The sequence below is a fragment of the Danio rerio genome, chromosome 8 (genome assembly GCF_052040795.2).
Source record: "Danio rerio strain M-AB ecotype USA chromosome 8, GRCz13ab, whole genome shotgun sequence".
Classification (NCBI taxonomy): Eukaryota; Metazoa; Chordata; class Actinopteri; order Cypriniformes; family Danionidae; genus Danio; species Danio rerio.
The window spans coordinates 12408426-12427500 of NC_141028.1; the positions used below are offsets into that span (position 1 = coordinate 12408426).

General features: G+C 32.1%; 1 long non-coding RNA gene across 4 annotated transcripts in view; it reads left to right on the forward strand.

The window, feature by feature from the left end:
• Positions 1 to 19075, forward strand: part of LOC101886923 (uncharacterized) — a 73959-nt gene that overhangs the window by 45741 nt on the left and 9143 nt on the right. The window contains exons 6-9 of one of the 4 annotated variants that reach the window (XR_015497683.1): positions 254 to 322; positions 13931 to 14152; positions 17008 to 17132; positions 17208 to 17303. This is a non-coding gene — a long non-coding RNA (uncharacterized LOC101886923). Of the gene's footprint in view, positions 1 to 253; positions 323 to 13930; positions 14153 to 17004; positions 17133 to 17207; positions 17304 to 19075 lie in introns of all 4 variants that reach the window. The other 3 variants (XR_015497681.1, XR_015497682.1, XR_015497680.1) reach the window with 3 other exon arrangements.

Genomic DNA, 19075 nt, shown 5'->3' on the forward strand with positions numbered 1-19075 from the left:
CTGAGACCAGACTCTGTGTCACACTTTTATCTGTCCTCAGAACTGATGTGCGTAAGAAATGAAAATAGTTTTTTTTTTCACCAGAAAATTGCTTTCTTTGTGCTTTTGAGAAGTCCAAACATTGGTTTTGTGAAGTTCCAAAGTGAATGTAAAAATGTCTGAAACTTTAGCAGTGTTTTGTTATTTTGACAATTTTTTATTTTGTGCTTAAAGCAATGATTCTTAACCACATTCATGAATTCACTAATTCAAGAAACCCAGGCTCATTCTGATTATGTACCCCTATATACATTTCTGAAGAGAGGCAAATACGCCCCAGGAGGTATGTTTTTTTTTTCTCTTATCTTCTTATGATCTGATCAGCTCATAAAACACTTAGCAGACTGTCGTTTTTTTCTGCCTAATTAATTGACGATGCTGTGAGCTGTGATGCTCTGAAAGTAAGTTGTTTCTTTTTCGGACAGACCGGCCCATGTGACATAATTCAGCCCATTGGTTCTTTATTGGCATTGGGCTGACCCAACTGTTGCACAGATCAAAATATTTCTATCTATTCGATCTAGTTACCTATCTGTCTAAATAAATATATATATTTTTTTTACTTTTCATCTGCACCAAGACCCGTGGCAACTTCCTCCTATGTTGTTTCCTTAACCTGCTAGTCTTTATTTTACAAATGATATAGATCATAAAGAACTGTATGAGTCTCAAGCTCTATGAAGAGTGTCATTCATGTATTTTAAGATGCACTCGGTCAGAGGACAATCGCATGAGATATCATGACATTGTGTTTTTGATCGTCATCATGATGTAGGCTTATAGTGACAATAATATTTATACAATATGGTTATAATGATATTTATACATGACCAAACTAGTGTGCAACTTAAGCAAAACTAATACTATTTTTTTACATTTAGTTTTGTTGTTCAGGCTCAAACAAATATTTGTTGCATTTTTTAATCCTTTAAGTTCATATGATTGCTTATGTACAGTCTTTAAGCTGTTTGATGTTTCATTGTTGAGTTAAACATTTTGAAAGGGTCTCTGACACATTGCTTTAAATAATTATCTTTATTTTGGTAATCAACATTACCTGTGTGCGTCAGCAGGCAGTTTTTGCTATGTTCATTATTTAATATAGGCTCTCTCAAATCACACAGGCACACACAAGATGGACTTCCAGGGTGGGTTAAAATTTTATTATAATAATAAATGTATTTTTAAAGATTTTAATTTGTCAACTCTCATTATTTCCTATATATGACTTACAGTACGTGCTTTTATAGAATGGGAGTTGGTAAACATATTCAAGGGCGTGCACAGATAGGTAGCATTTTGATTGAATGTGGTGGGCCGCTCTATCTCAAAATGCCAGGGCTGATTTTTTTTGTCCCAGTCCAGCCCTAGCACGTATCAGCGATTCTGGCATGTGAAGCGGGTGCTATCCAGGGGATGAGGTTTACTCACTAGTTGGCCGTTGTTGTTTTTTTTTTTTGGTCATCACTTTTTATATTAATATTTGCTGTTTATCTTACAGTCTAGTTTTTAAAAGCTTTAGCAAAGCCAGCAATGGGATACTCAGATTTATACTGGACTCGAATGTACAATGCACTCAGTCAGAAGACAAGCGTATGAAATATCATGACATTGTGTTTTTGATTCCTAGCATGATGTAGGCTTATAGTTACAATAATATTTATACAATAAGGTTATAATGATATTTATACATGACTAAACTAGTGTGCAACTAAAGCAAAACTAATACTATTTTTTTACATTTAGTTTTGTAGTTTGGGCTCAAACAAATACTTGTTGTTTGAGGGCTGGATGGAGGGTTGGATATGTGTGATCTTGTGGTTTGGTTTGTAGAACCACAAGTTCTGGTGTGTGTAGTTTTCATCCTTCATGGAGAGCAGTGCGATAGCAGTCTCTTATCGGGTTAGCAAAGCTTTACCTAAAACAGTATCTCAAAGGCAACCGTTGGAACGCTGCAATGTATCACAAGTTTTCAGTTGTTGGAGAGTGCTGACTTTTCGCCTGCATCATAAGTGCATCTCGGTGTCGAGGTCGCAGGCTAACAGCTTAGCAACCTTAACCTATGTTTTAAATATGAGGAAATCTAGTCTGAGTGCATGAAAATTGCTCTGAGGTTTGACTCGGTGTCGCACTTTTATTTGTCCTCAGAACTGATGCACGTCCGAGACGAAATCAATTTGTATTCAAATTTTATTCTGTCCTCTCCGGCCGCACACAGAATGCTCGATTTCCCAGTAGGCGCACATTTTTTTCCTTCTTCCTTCTTTCGTTTTTTTTTTTTTTTTTAAAGAGTCTTCTGGCTCTCTGGGAAAACATCCCAATGAAAAATGGATGTTTTGCTCTGTGCTACCTGCGTGTGGAGTTGGCCGTGAGCCGAGGAACAGTCCTGCCGCTGTCAGGGTGAAGCTGCATTAACGAAAACGACAGAGACAGCCGAGCTCCAGCGCCTGACAATCTGACAATTCAACACGAGCTCTGCGCTGCATCTTTTATACGCTCTGCTCTCTAGACCGGCCTGGAGTTTTTTTGGGGAGGGCAGTGGTGTGGATGCTCTGACGAGACGGGGCCCTGATACTGCGGTTTCAGCATTAATCTGTTCCCTGAAAGATGGATGCTTGTGAATTCCCCTGGTACGTCGAGGTGTCGCGCAGGGGAGCGTTCACTGCAAACAACAACAAGGCAAACGCGTGAGATTACTGGACTGCATTATGCAAGAGCCGTGTCTGTTTGTGTGCTGTGAATTACTTCAAACATGAAACATCTGTCCCAGGGCTTCGGAAAGCAGTCAAAGTTAATAAAACACATCATCAAAACCCACATTAGCCTGTGTTTTTACATCTTAAATATGGTGTTGATTCGGTGGTGTTTGTTCAGGAGTGTAGGATTGTCGCATGAATTTAATTACCACTGTTGATTACCATTAGGAATTCATTAAGCAATTTTATCGCTCTTTATGACACATTTTAATGACAGTTAAGCTTCACCATTTGCGTAATGTTGAAGCTTAGCTGTCATTAAAATATGGCACAATGCTATGCTATGGTTTTATGTTTTTGTTTATGTGTTTTTGATAATTATCACTTCACTTATCTGGCTGTCATTTTTTGAGATGCTTTTTTTTTCATTAAGGTAAAATACAGCAATAAGGTTATTCCTTAAAATGAGTCTAAATGGAAGAAATCAAGGGTTGGTGACAGCAGTGAAGAACAAACTTCACCAATTGACGAAAGTGAAGGATTAAAAACCTTAAGAGAAACCATGCTCAGATGGTCAAGAACACATCTCCTCTGACCAAACGTCCTGTACAGAGCTTCAGTCTAGGCGCTGGAGACTGGAGAATGCTGGACGTCCATCCTGGAGATGCTGCAGGTGTGAGTAGGTCACCGGCGGGTCATGCTCTCTACTCCTCCATGACCACCACATCATCTGCTCAGGATACGGCCTGGTCCAGGATTATTGAGGCCTCTAGAAGTGCTCTATGGTTGGCATCATCTCTTCACATGTCTTGGATCAATGGTGCTGCACAATCTCTAGAGGCCGATGAGTATTAAAGGTAGAAATAGAGAATAGAGATGCAAAAATGAAGTGCTATAAATGAAAATAGCAGTTAAATAAACAATCATAGAATCAAACATGCAAAGCATATGAGAGTTTCTAGCAAAATGTCTGGTGCATAAGACAGGAGTGAAGCCTACAGGTGATTGTCAAGCCCACTCACCTGCATGGAGCACACTCATGCATCATACCAGTATGTGATGTATTGTGTGCAGTGTTGGGCAGTAGCATCGCTACAAGTAGTATTGGCTTCAGAGGTATTGGCTTCACGGTTTTGGGTGATAAATAAATAGATTCCAAAGGTTCATGAAAAATACTTTATTAGTTGAGTGATTTTGTTACATTCTTGACGCACTAGAGTAGGGTCCAAACAAAATGCTTATGTTAAGGAATTGTGAAAACTGTGACAGTGTAATGTATTGTAATGTATTATTATTATTATCATTATCATTATTATTAATATTATATGGCTTTAATGTCCCAAATCTACACCCCTAGCAGCACACAACAGTGAGCATGTAGTGATTCTTCGGGTGAATCCTGCTCTGCATCCTGATGTGTAGGTGAAGCGAGGACAGTATATGTGCTTTTCTCTGCAGATCAGTACACGCATCAACTCCTTCCATGAGCAGCACTAAACAATTTTAAGGCTGTCTGTGCGTGTTAGAGACTGAGACCAAACCGTTTACTTTGGGGCATCCGCAGAGACCGGTCTGTGCAAGAGAGTGTATGTGCGCGTGTGTGTGCATGTTTGAGAGAGAGAGAGAGAAATCGACAGTGTGTCTGTTTTGGGAGCAGCGCTGAGGCCACACGTGAGATGTTATGATGCTTAAACTGTGTTCACTATTTCTGTTCTTCTTTCACTGGCTTTCCTTGTGGAATATGAAATCAGATTTATCTGAAGGCATGCTGTATTATCAGGAGAGCCATAGAAAGGCTACTATGAAATGACTTGCTTCTGTAGTGTTTTTTCGATGTCCAATGGAGATTTGAATTAAACATTGAAAACTGAAAATTGCATTTCCATTCATATGAAAGTTTTAAATGTTCATGAAAGAGGATATACAGGTAATGCTTTTACATTAAGGTTGTATTGGTTCATGTTACTGTATTTACTAACATGAACAAACAATGAACGATACATTTATAACAGGTTTTATTCATTGTTAGTTAATGGAAATAAAATTGTCATTAGTTATGATTCCATCCAAAAATGCAAATTAACTTTATAATTGGAATATCGCATTAAAGACTAAATAAATAAATGCGAATAATGCTTCGTTCAGATTAGCAGCGACTTTTTAGCTGCCTGTCGCTCTGGGTGGTGAATACAACCAGCCTTTGAGCAAGCTGAGAGAGGATCATGTGAGCTCTACTGGTGCTTGTATTGGCAGTCGCTAAAGAAAATCGCTCTACATTTGCATAAAGTTGAAGGATTCTCAACTTTGTTGAGTCGCTCGATATGCCCACTTGGTCGCCAATATATGGGCGTGGAGCTCCGCGATCAGAGACAGGAGTGGGCGGGAGCTTAATAAAATGAGACACAAACCGAGAGGAGACGCATGATTTTTTAGTTTACAAAGTTAAAATGCAAAAAAATAAACAATAATTTAATGCCCTGCTACATTTATTATTCGTAATTTCATACACGCAACCACAATTTATACAACTGTAAAGATAATCGTGTGTATATAAACACTAAATGAGGACTTTTTCCTCAATCTCCGGGTCTGAATGCAGCAAGTCTCTTGCCCTGTCTGTTTTAACCATTGGGCCTGCTGGTAATCTGGAGGATTTAGGCAAACACAGCAGCACAGCGATGTGAATGAACTCCTGATAAAAGACAACGTCCGCCATTTTCCAATTCTTGTACTGCTCCCCCGACAAAAATGCTTGCTGCATACAACCAGCTTTGCTGTATTGGCCCTGACAGCATCGCGGGGAAAAACATGCAACTGGCATGCAAAAAAAAAAAAAAATTTGCATGCGGAAAGCACACGCAATCATAAAATAATTAAGAAGAAGGCTCTTCTAATAGGATAAGAAAACTTCTTTGCACCTGCAGTTTTGTGCCACGTCGCTGGTTTTGATCCATTCCCAAAAATCATTTTAAATCCAGAAGCTGAAATTAGCTGACAAAAGCTCAAAATCAAATGGTTTACCCCACAATCAAAGCTAACAGGTGCTAACATTTTCTTAACTGATGCTCAACACACACAAATCTGTTAAAATCTTAAAAAAGTACTCGACTTTTTCGTGAACCTTTAAAGCAGTGTTTCTGTCCGATAAGAACAGAATCAGTCGCTTTCTGATTAACTGGCGCCAGATATCATTTAACATGGAATTTGCTGCGGTAGGAGAAGCTGCCTGAATCTTTTCTTTATTTAATAAATGACTTGCAAGAAGACGATGCCAACATGTAATGATGTCGTTTGAAGGCATGAGACGTGGAGCACAGACGCTCTTAACAGTTCTGGAGGTAATTAATAATATGATAACACTAATACTGAAACGGGTAAGGCATTTCAGAATGACCAAAACAGCATGCTCAGCCTGCTGATTTGTTCATTCGCAAACATTTTTATTTCCACATGATCTCTTATAACAAAATCACATGACCTTTTCTAATGCCCATACTGGAATTTGTTTGGTAAAAGTGTTTCTATCGTAGTTTATGCACAGCTTTTCTTATCGAATAAAATGTTTATCTTACTCACTTATGTGCATACGTTTTTTTTTTGCACAGTTTCAAAATGTGCATAAAAATAGGTGGATGAAAATGTAGCTATTGTTAGTAAGTTATTAAATAATAAGTTAAGTTAAAAATAAAATGAAATTACACAGGGAAAAAGTATTAAACACATGAAGAAAGGGAAGAGTAGAAAGGCAGTGAAAGCCCAGACAGCAGCTGAAATCTTTCAGTAGTTACTCAGCAAGCCTCTACCTTTCGTCACACAGCCAAGGAAACTCTCAAATGCTTTCAGAGAAAGAATATCAAGCTGCAGAATGGCCCAGCCAATCACCTGACTCAAATCCAATAGCGAATCCAAAATAAAGATCAAATTTGTTAGACGAGACCCAGAGAACCATCAATTACACTGTACAAGTCTGTGAAAAACGTACACAATCCATGTAACTTCATTCTCCATATGAAAGGCGTCTTTAAGCTTAGGTCACCAAAAAAGCCTTTTATATAAAGTATTAAATAAGTTTTAGTAGTTCAGTACTTTCTCCTTGTGTCATTGTTATTACACATAACTAATTTTACAGAACTTTTTTTTTTTTTTTGTATTGTTTGAGTTTTTACCAAAATCTGGTTCAATTTCATGTCAACAGTTTCTTTAAAAATATTATGCCCAGGAAAAAAAACGTGTTGAATATGTATTTTTCCCGCTGTATTATTATATTATATTATATTATATTATATTATATTATATTATATTATATTATATTATATTATATTATATTATATTATATTATATTATTCAGACCTACAGAGCACATATTTGTAGGACAATTGCATCTACTTATGAACAAAAATAGTTTTTCCTCTTTAAAGCTTTGTTCGCTGTAGCTCATCCCATGCTAAATGTTTGCTCCAGAGTAACTAAAGAAACATTTTGTTCCCCTTTCTACAGATGAGCAAGAATAAACCTTTGATTTGACACCTCTGAAAGCTTGATTTACCTTTTATCGTGACAGGATAACCCCCCACCCCCCACCTCCTTTCCGCTCAACGGGAAAACCATCAAATATCTGTTGAAACTTTTTGTAGGAAAGTTTCAGTACGGATTAAAAGACTGTCAGAGAGGATGATGATAATTTAAACAGTACACTTTAGTTTCGGGATGAATGTGAAAAATAGTCAAGCGGACACTTCTAAGTGAGTTTGGGTGAAATATTGAGGTTAAAAAGTTATTAGTGTCACATCTGATTATCTATTGTTGTGTTGAGTATCTCTGAGCTTCTCTCCAGCACTTTTTAGCCATTATTATTTTTTTGTCATGTACTGTGCTTCTGAGTAGTTTAGGGTTCGCAGGAAGTTGAAAGCTAAAAACCATTTTTCTCTTTGGCCAGAAGTGACAGATCATTTATTAAAGTATTCAGTGACTCAGTTAAGAGTTCGATTGTTGTGTTAATCTCACTGGTACAAATATTATAAGCACTGGGAGAAAATAGTCTGATAATGCCTTGGAGACACCAGCACTACAAGCTTATGTGTGAACTTTAGGGGCCCTTTAGGTGCGCAGTAAGGCACAAGACATGTTTGGCTCGATTTGTTGCTATTTTCAGACCAGTGCAACAGTAATTTTCTTGTTTTGCACCACGTTGTTTAAATAGCAAATTCATTTGCACCACTTTGTGGACTCTTAAACTGGGCCAGTTGGAATCTGCGCACGTTTTTTGCTATTTCTGCTGAGAATTTTGATAAAAACCTGTGGATTTCTGCTAAATTATTTTGGGAGTATCATCACTAAAACCTTAATATGTGAAATAAAAAAAATAATATCTTTTTAACTTTTATTTAATGTTTAAAATGCAAATTCAACTAGATTTACTTCATTTAGTAAACAAAGCAAGTCTCTCATATAATATATCTACTAAAAGACAGAAAATATTACTGTACAAACTGAATTGTACATAAATCAGATGAACATTTTCACATTAATCAATAATATTACTGTAATTAATTTAAAAACTGAATAAATAAAGATTTACACAGAATTAATGATGGGCTAAAAATCTGTGAAAAATCTGAATTCTGCGTGCACAGATTCCGTGTGGACCTATTCATGGGTGTGCTGGTCTATAAAGAAGGTGTGTTAAGGCGCATTGTTGACGTGTTGCTATTTTGAGGAACTGAAATAGACTGCGCCAATGACCAACAGAAAGATGCTCTAAAGTCCAGCGCAGAGTGTTAATTATTTGTCTATGCAAGTCCAAATGCTTACACAATGCTAAATACGCATAGAATGTACAGCAATACACAAACATTTTTGAAACAAATTAAATTGTATTCTATGAAACAATTTAAAGGATTAAAATTTTACAAAAATTATTTTTAATCTACATAAGTGTAAAAACTACTACCTCAATGCCTTTTTCACCTCGGGGGGCTTTTTTTTAGTTTACTCATGACAATTTGCTTCTGTATAATGTTATTATTAATATTTTATATTATATGTTAGTATTATATATTATATGATATTATTAGTATTATGTTATTGATTATGTATTATTTGCATATTTATATTTTCTTTAATAAAAACAAGTTTAGATTTGTCCACCTGTCGGGTTTTGGTATGCATAACCATATGAGGCAAAAGAATAGGACAGGTGTTTCGACATAACTCGTTTTTTTTTTTGACCACAGTTATTGTTCATTTATTCATTTGCCTGGAATTAGAACTGAATTTATAAATAGTTTTGAAACAAATCTTTGGCTAATGTATTTGTTCAGTGGAGTGAGTTTCCACTGTTTCCTTACTCTACGAAAGTAGAGTAAAAGTAAAGTTAAGAGAAAGTAAACAGGCTGAATGGAGGAGGCTTGTTCTTTATCCTCAAACTGCAGATGGTCTGTTTAACCGTTTTCTGTCTAGTGAAGCATTTAGTTTTTCCATTCAGCTTTTCTACTTACAAAGTCCACCATGTAAATAGCAAATGCACCATGGCGCAACGTAACTGAATCTTAAAGAGAATAGAAGATGAGACTGTGATTGGTTTAATGCACGTTATGCTCAAGACACATCCATAAACCATTAAGAGAAAAAGCACAACCCTGTTAAACCATGCACCGGGGCGCAGAACATATTTTTTCGTCCTTAAAATAGCAAAAGTGGATTCCGACATGACCTTAATGCTTTTGCACCACGCGATTTAGACTAGATCTCCTAGATGTTTGAAGGCTGGATTTTGATTTAGGCATTGAATGATTTTGTCATTTTAAGTCAAATTGTATATTACAGAATTGATAGGGTTGTGAAAATAGTAAGAGCAATGCACTGAGCTGAAGTAGGCACACAACATCATAAGATGTTAATATTAGGTTAGATTTAGGTTGTGACATCAGATGACAGAAATTTAATATCTAGCCAGCATCTTAGGACAATTTTATTTTGACGTCTAACAAATACATCAAATGACATTGATATTTATTTGAGTTTAGGTTGTGTTGGAAAGTGACCAAATTCTAACGTCAGGCCAACATCTTAAACCAACGTCATATTGAGGTCAAATACTGACATTTTTTCATCAGATATGGCAACCAAATCCACCGTCTGATAAACGTCATAGTGGTAACATCCACACAACGTCTCTAACATCAGTAGACATTGTACAACGATTGTATGTCAATCTGACATCCTGTGATTGCTGAGAGGGCTTAAATACACTACGCTTCAAACGTCTTGATCAATAATAATATTTTTTGTTAGTCAACATTTCTGAAGAATTTTACTTATTAAATTATATAAAGAAATTATATAATGAAAGAAGGTACTTTATCATAATATATTAAATTGTTGACTGATCAGATATGACAGGTAAGAAATAGTTTTATTAAGTTTAATTAGTTTCCTCTAGTTTTTTTTTTTTCAATCTGTTTATTTATGCTTTTGAATCGCATTATGGGAGCTCTTCTCCAACAACTTTTAACATTGAAAAGTTACTTATAGTGGTGGCTTAGCACTGTCACCTCAAAGCAAAAAGGTCGCTGGTTTGAGTCCTAACTGGGCCAGTTGGCATTTCTGTGTGAAGTTTCCCCCACAATCCAAAGACCTGCGCTATACTGTAAGTGAATTGGATTAGCTACATTTTCAGAAGTGTACGAGTGTGTGTGTGTGTGCCTGTAAGTTTGTGTGTTTCCCAGTACTGGGTTGGAGCAAATCTGCTATGTAAAACATATGCTGAAATTGTTGACAGTTCCTTCCGCTGTGGCGACCTCTAAAATAGAGACTAAGCCAAACGAAAATGAATGAAAGTTACTTAGTTATATTGTTGGTAGTTTGAAATGGTATGTTGTGCAAGTTGTTGTTGTTTTTGATTACAGTACAGCCAGTACCTTTCCAGTTATGAATTTATTTCTATATGGTAATTTTCAGCATAAAGTGTTGTTGAAGCAGATTTGAATGACAATACATGGGAAACTTTTGCTTAACAGATAGTTTTACAGTGTACAATGATCTACATCTTTCCATTTTAATCTAAACTGTTTGAATTTAAAAGCTGTTTCGAAATAAATTCTAATAAAAAACTACGAACTATAATATATTTAGTATGAAGCACACATGGTAATCTTGTCTTCATACAGAAGCATTCATGGTGTAGCGTGATTCAGTTTTTATAAGCAGGAGAAGAATATAAAGTTCTGAAAGCAAAGTTGATTATGAATGGATTTAATTTTCTGTCTGTGCCAGTTCTGGATGAGAAACTCTAAATTTGCTGATTTCTCTTTTGTACAGTAGATGTTCAGCACACGTGTGAGTCCAGCGGATGTTCATTTGTGTCTTTGTAGGATTGATGAACAGACCGTGGACTCGCACAGAGATCTGAAGGTAAAAAAAGTGATTTATATTTTAATTAGAATTATTCAAATTTTGAATATGATAAGAATTATTAGATGTGTTCCAGGGTGAAACGATATTAAAAGATCCAATGTAGCAATTCTAGAAACTTACTTTATTGGATATTTACTGCTGTCACAGTGTTTCTAGACTAAACCTTTTTTAATCAATGAATCCTTCATACAAAAGGGAAAAAAAATTAAAGCAGCTTTTCTTCAAGCCGTTAAAGCATAAGATGCTCTATGTAGAGTCTCAGATGAGGCTAAGAAAAAGGTTTTCCTCATGCCAGATTCATTGGTTATTTAGTTAATTTAATTTGTTTTATTATTATTAGATGATGACCATTATGAAAAATATGGAAGAATAAAGAAGCTAAAATGTTATATTGTAAATAAAAAAGAAAGAATTGTTTCCCTACATGAGGTGTGTGTCTGTTTCTCAATTATATGCATGCATGTGTGCATTTATATATACATAATAAATATAGACAGAGACACACATATAGTTTATGTCAAATCATTTTGGATGCGATTAATCTTTGCTCAGCACTAAATTTATTATATTGTATTAATCATCTATTCATTTTCTTTTCAGCTTAGTTCCTTTATTATTCCGGGGTTGCCACAGCGGAATGAAACGCCAACTTATCCAGCACGTTTTTACGCAGTGGATGCCCTTCCAGCCGCAACCCATCTTTGGGAAACATCCAAACACACATTCATTCACACTCTTACACTATGGACAATTTAGCCTACCCAATTCCCCTTTACTGCATGTATTGGACTGTGGGGGAAACCGGAGCACCCTAAGGAAACCCACGCGAACGCAGGGAGAACATGCAAACTCCACACAGAAACACCAACTGACCCAGCCAGGGCTCAAACTAGCGACCCAGCGACCTTCTTGCTGTGAGGCGACAGCACTACCTACTGTGCCATTGCGCCGACTTATTATATTATATTATATTATATTATATTATATTATATTATATTATATTATATTATATTATATTATATTATATTATATTATGACCTGTTTAAAAATGCTAGGTCTACTATTGTTTTATATTTTATTTATTTTTATACTTATTATTATACTTATAGTATTTATTATAAGAATTACAAAGAAGGTTTTTTTCCCTGTTGTATTAAATAATATATTCACTCTTCAACTTGCATGAATGCTAGGTCTAAAAAGTATTATTTTATATTTCATATCTATTAGCTATTTAGATATAATTTATTATATAAATAACAAAGCATGTATTTATTTCTATCATATCAAATTATGTTATTACATTATCGCAACAATAGATCAATTATCGTGTATATAGGTTAGCTTTATTGCTTATCAAAAGGATTACATTTGCTTACCTGAAGTCTATGGACAAAGTAAATAAACAACTCAAAGCTGAGTCTCAGGCTTTGGACTTTACCATCTCATGAGGAAACATAACATTTTTGTGTTTGTCTGTTAGTGGCTGTGGCTAACTCGTATGAATGACGCAAATCAGTGCCACCTGCTGTTTTGGTGGAGGAAATATCCCATTTGTGAGAAAATCCCTCTGGATGCGTTTGTGAGAAAATCTGAATGATTTGTGAGAAAATCCCTCTGGATGCATTTGTGAGAAAATCTGAGCAAATTCATTTGTGAGAAAATCCCTTTGGATACATTTGTGAGAAAACCTGAATGAATTCATTTGTGAGAAAACCCCCCTGGAAGCATTTGTAGGAAAATGTAAATTATCAATTTGTGAGAAAATCCCTCTGGATGCATTTGTGAAACAATATAAATGATCAATTTGTGGGAAAATTCTTCTTGATAAATTTATGAGAAAACCCCCCTGGAAGCATTTGAGACACAATCTTAATTATCAATTAGTGGAAAATTCCTCTGGATGCATTTGTGAGAAAAACCGAATGAATCCATTTGTTAGAAAATCCACCTGTATGCATTTGTGAGTGCCTGAATTATCCATTTGTGAGCAAATCTTTCTGAATGCATTTATAAGAAAATCTGAACAAAATCATTAATGAGAAAATCTCTTTGGATGCATTTGAGAGAAAAACCACAGGTATGCAGCTGTATGCACTATATATGGTGTTTGTTCTAGGATTACATGCAGTTAAATGCAGATGGACTGTATTCATTTATGAAATATGATTCATATTTGTAAAACCACGATACATTTATTTAACACCACTGGATTTTGCTCAGACTTTTTTTTGTAAATTGCTTTCCGTTGTAAAGTCAAGTGATTCTTTGCAAAGCAGATCATGTTTGTTTGCAAAATGCTGGATGCATTGCACCAAACCTCACCCTTAAACCCAACTATTTTATTAATTAAATTAAATTAAATTAAATTAAATTAAATTAAATTTAATTTAATTTAATTTAATTTAATTTAATTTTATTTTATTTTATTTTATTTTATTTTATTTTATTTTATTTTATTATTTTTTTTTTAACTTTATTTTTTTACTTATTTATTTAATAATCACTTAATTAATTAATTAATTTATTTATTTAATTTAATTGTATTTTATTTTTTTATTTTATTTTATTTTATTTTATTTTATTTTTTTTTATTTTATTTTATTTTATTTTATTTTATTTTATTTTATTTTCAGTCATTGGGGCATAAACAAATCAACCACTACATCAAAAACTTACAAATTGCTTTGTGAGAGCATAGTGAAAACTGCTGCTGGAAACAGATTGTAAGCATCTCTGTGGTTCATATTTTTCAGCAACATATGTTTTTCATTCTCTAGGTGAAACTGGAATAGATGAAACACGGGTTTTGATGTCGTCTGCAGGCAGCTATACCTCTTGTTTCCCCTACAAAGACACTGGCTGCTATTTCAGCGGCCGCACTGGAACAGAAATACCATCAAATCACACTGAACATTTGTGCCCCGCCATGTGTAGGAGTCTGGATCTGGATCAGCGCGTTTTGTAACGTTTAGACATAAAGATGTGTGGAAATAGACATGGTGAGAGGGAGTGGAAGCGCATTAGCATAAATGTGTGTGCAGGAGATGTTTTTCCTCACAGAAAAATCCTGTAATCTTATTTAGTTCATTAAAGAATATACTTTTTTTCATTTTATTTTATGTTTGCAGATAAAAAAATAAAAATAAAAAAAAATCAGTTTTATCAGATTTTAGTGGATCTGTAATGTTTTTTATATATTAATCAAATCAGCTCCAAATCAGTTCACTATGCATTTTTATTTATGTTTATTTATTTCAGTCCGGTATATGTTTTCTTTATGTTAAGGCTCTTTGTGCACCTAGTATTAGTCTATAATTATCTCTACTGTATACTATTATAACATCCATGCAGTTCCTATTATTTACTTTTTTATTAGTTTTTATTTTTATTTTATCCATTTATATCAGATTTTAATGGATCAGTAATTTATTTTGTTAATCTGATTTGTCAGATTTCCCCTATTGGTTTTTATTTCAGCTTATTTTATATTAGGTCAGCATTTTATTTTTAATTTTTTTACATGTTAAGGCGCTTTGTGTGTTGAGTATTACTGTAAAATAATCTCTATCACTGTGTAATAGTATAATAACAATTCAATGCCTATTTTATTTTATTTTATTTATTTATAAAAATTTTAAAAAGTAATTTTATTTTTAATTTTAATAAAAAAAAATTATTAATTTTTACGTAATATTTAATTACATTTTTTATTTTGAATTTCATAATTTTTTTATTTTTGTATATGTTTTATGTAATTTATGTATTTGTTTAATTATTTTGAATTTAATTAAATTGTATTTTTTATTCCAATTTTAATTAATTAATTAATTAATTAATTAATTAAATTATTTTGTTTTTAATTTTAGTTATTTAATTTTTCATTATATTTTTATTTGATTTTGAATAAAATTTATTTTTTAATCAATTAATTAATTAAATTTTATTTAAATTTGCAATTTAAGTTTTTATTTTAATTTTGAATTACATTTTTTCTTAAATGTTTTTTTTTATTTTATTTTTGTTTATATTTTATTTTTTGTATACATTTGTTTTTATTTATTAATTTAACTATCTATTTACATAAATTTTTTATTATTATTTTTGTTCGATTAATTAATTTTTTGTTTTTGTATGTTTATTTTCATTAATTAATTAACTAATTAATTTTTAATTACAAATTTGTATTTATTTTAGAATTTGTTTATTATTTGTTTTTGTATATGTTTGTTATTTATTTATTTATTTAATTTCATTTTCTTTTCTTTTATTTATTTATTTTATTATTATTATTTTTTTTACCGAATCCCCATAAAACTGGATTTAATTTAAAGGTAATACTCACCTAAAAATGTTACATTTTGACATCAGTTACTCATCTTACACTTATTTCAAACATTTATGAACTTCTTTATTCTATTGAATTTTGGAAACTGCTACTCATTGACCAAGTCAATGACTACGGGTTTCCAACATTCTTCATAATATCTTCTTTTGTACTCAAAAGAAGGAACGGTTTTCAACAAGTTAATAATGTTCATTTCAGTATGTTTTTGGGTGAACTACCCATTTAACTTGAGTGAACACCATACCAAAAATATCATTTACAGTTTTTTAATGATTGCTAACACATTAAAATTGAACTTTTCCCACAATTAGCAAAACTGTACACTCAAGAAGCAAAACACAAGGCTAGATCTGCACAACTGTAAGCACATTGTCAGCTTCACACTTTTTGCACACAGTGATATGACCACACAGATGAACCATAGGTTAAACACAGCCATCAGGTGTGCACACACACTGCTGCAAAACTGTAGACACACCCCAATCAGCTGTAACCACAATAAAAAAAGTAATAGATATAAACTATTAGTCTTCAATAAACATGTTTACAGTAGTATAGCAATAATTCGTCTTCAATAAATATGTTTTACAGAAGCTATAAATATTAATATTTAATAAATAAGCCAATGGTGCAGTATGAAAAAGGAAGCACGAAAGTGAGGAAGATTGGTAAACAGGAAACGGGATGGATTTTTTTTACATTGAGATGTATACATCACCAGAAAGCTGAATAAATAATCTTTACATTGTTGTATGGTTTGTTAGGATAGGGCAATATTTAGCTATCAGTCTATCACTGTTTGGTGAACATAGTGTATTCATGTACTTTATTGCAATATCTCTTAAACCCTGATTATATCAGTATTAGTCGCTTAAAAACGATACAAGTGTTTAAGATTGATTACAGCAGTGTGTAAATGAAGCAAACAGATTTATATCGTATGAGGCGTGTGTGTTCTGTACGGTGTTGAAATTGTGTTATAATGTTGTAAAGTTTTGGATGAAATGTTTCATTTTGCAAAAGTTCTGATGTGTTCTGCTGTTTGTGTGTGTGTAGTGTTTTGACAAAATGAGCCTTAATTTGAAAATTGTGCTTAAGCAATTAGAAAAAACTGTAATAAAGAGATTTGATGGTTATATATATATATATATATATATATATATATATATATATATATATATATATATATATATATATATATATATATATATATATATATATATATATATATATATATATATATATATATATATATATATTATCTGCTAATTTAATTTCACCTAATAAATTGCTCTATTTTAAGTAAAGTAATGCCTAATTAATGTTTTTTTTTTCCACACTCACAGAAAAATAATTTAGTTTGATGTATCCTCAGAAGTGGGGCTGTGTTATTATAATGTTTCAGCTACTACAACGTCCAATTCCGGGAAGGATTTTGTTGTTGGTCTTGTTGTTGTTATTGTTAGTGGAAGAAAAAAAAAATTTATCCAGAATGTGTTGTTCCAGCAGATTCCAGAAAGCAGCGCCGCCTCGGGCCTTAAAAGCATTAAAGCAAAGTAAACAAGAGCAGCTGCTGATAACAAGAATTCAATTTAAAACAAAGACACAGAAACCTGTTGTGCTGGAATCAGCAGGTGAATGCATTTGACAAGTACGGTTTATGTTCAAGGGTGTTTGCAGGTAATATTATAACTTTTCTTTTCTTTTAGAACATTTGCATGTTGAGGAGAGGAACTTTTACTGCATTGCATTTTCAGCAGTACTGTGCTTACTTCAGTGAAACAGCCAGTCAAGTCAAGTAAAAAGTAAGTTAAGTTTAATAAGTGCATGAATCATTAAATATTAAAATTTAATAATTTAACTGTCCTAAATGTCTTTTGCTGCTTATTTAAACTACTGTACTAAATTAAACTAAATTGTACTAAATAGACAGATAGATAGATAGATAGATAGATAGATAGATAGATAGATAGATAGATAGATAGATAGATAGATAGATAGATAGATAGATAGATAGATAGATAGATAGATAGATAGATAGATAGATAGATAGATAGATAGATAGATAGATAGATAGATAGATAGATAGATAGATCGATCGATCGATCGATCGATCGATAGATAGATAATTTATGTATTTATAGATAATTTTATATATCTATTAATATTTATATTTGTGTATTTCTTGTCATATTGTTATATTAATTTAATTTATTTGATCTAGATGATCAAATAAGAGTGTTTGCCCCCCCCCCAAAAAAAGTATTGTATTATAATAATAATAGTTTGTATAATAATGATAATAATAATAATAATAATAATAATAATAATAATAATAATAACAAAATTTTTATATTATTAATTTTTATTCTTTAATTTGTATCTTTAAAAGTTATGATTATATTTGTGTTGCATTATATCAAATAATATATTTCATGTTAATTTGTCATATCATGACATATATTATCCCAACAGATTAAATACTGTATATAATTTTATGTTATATTATATTATATTATATTATATTATATTATATTATATTATATTATATTATATTATATTATATTATATTATATTATATTATATTATATTATATTATATTATGAATTTAACTGATGTGTAGATTGACTATTAGGCCACTTAAAAAAAATTTACATTACTATTTTTTATTGTTTATTTTGTATAATTATAGTTTATAATTATATGTGTTGTTATATTACATCATATCAAATATGACATATTTAATTATTATTATAATTAATTATTTATATTTATTATTTGATTTACCATTATTAGTTTTATTTCTTATCAAAAGTATTGATGTGTAATTTTGCATTACATTATATTATGAATTTCATGTGTTGGGTGAGTGTTAGGCTCCTTTAAAAAAAATGTATGTTATAACTATTTATTGTTAATTGTTTATAATTATAATTTGATGATCAAATTTGTGATGCATGTCAGTGTTTGAAGTTTGAGATTCATGCATTATCTGTCATTTGAACATCACCAAAACAAGCTTTGTGTACTCTCTAAGAAAAGGACAATATTTTGGCTGAGGGAATAATAATTTGAAAATGTGTTAAAATCTCACATTTAAAGTTGTCCCATATAGTTTTGTAACATATATGACGATCGTTTATAATTCAGGGTCACATTTCAAGAATTATTTATCAGAAGAATGTCAAAAGTAGGTAAGTTTATTATTATTGCATTTTTAAGGCTTTTATAGTCTTATACAGTTGAAGTCTTATTATTTTTATTATTTTTTTTTTATTATTTATTTTGTTTTTTTAACATTTGTAGTCAGAATGATTTGCCCTCTTAATTATTTCCCCCAATTACTGTTTTAACAGAAAAAATATATTATATTAATGTATATTATAATGTATTAATATTACATTTCTTAGCTTAAAAGTTTTAATAAATAATTTCATAACTGGTTTCTTTTATTTTTGCCATGATGACAGTATTTAACATGGTCACACTTTATTTTGATGGTCCATTTGTTGAATTTAAGCCAGCTAATTCTCATTAGATTATAAGTAGACTGTTAGGTTGGTGTTAGGGTTAGTGT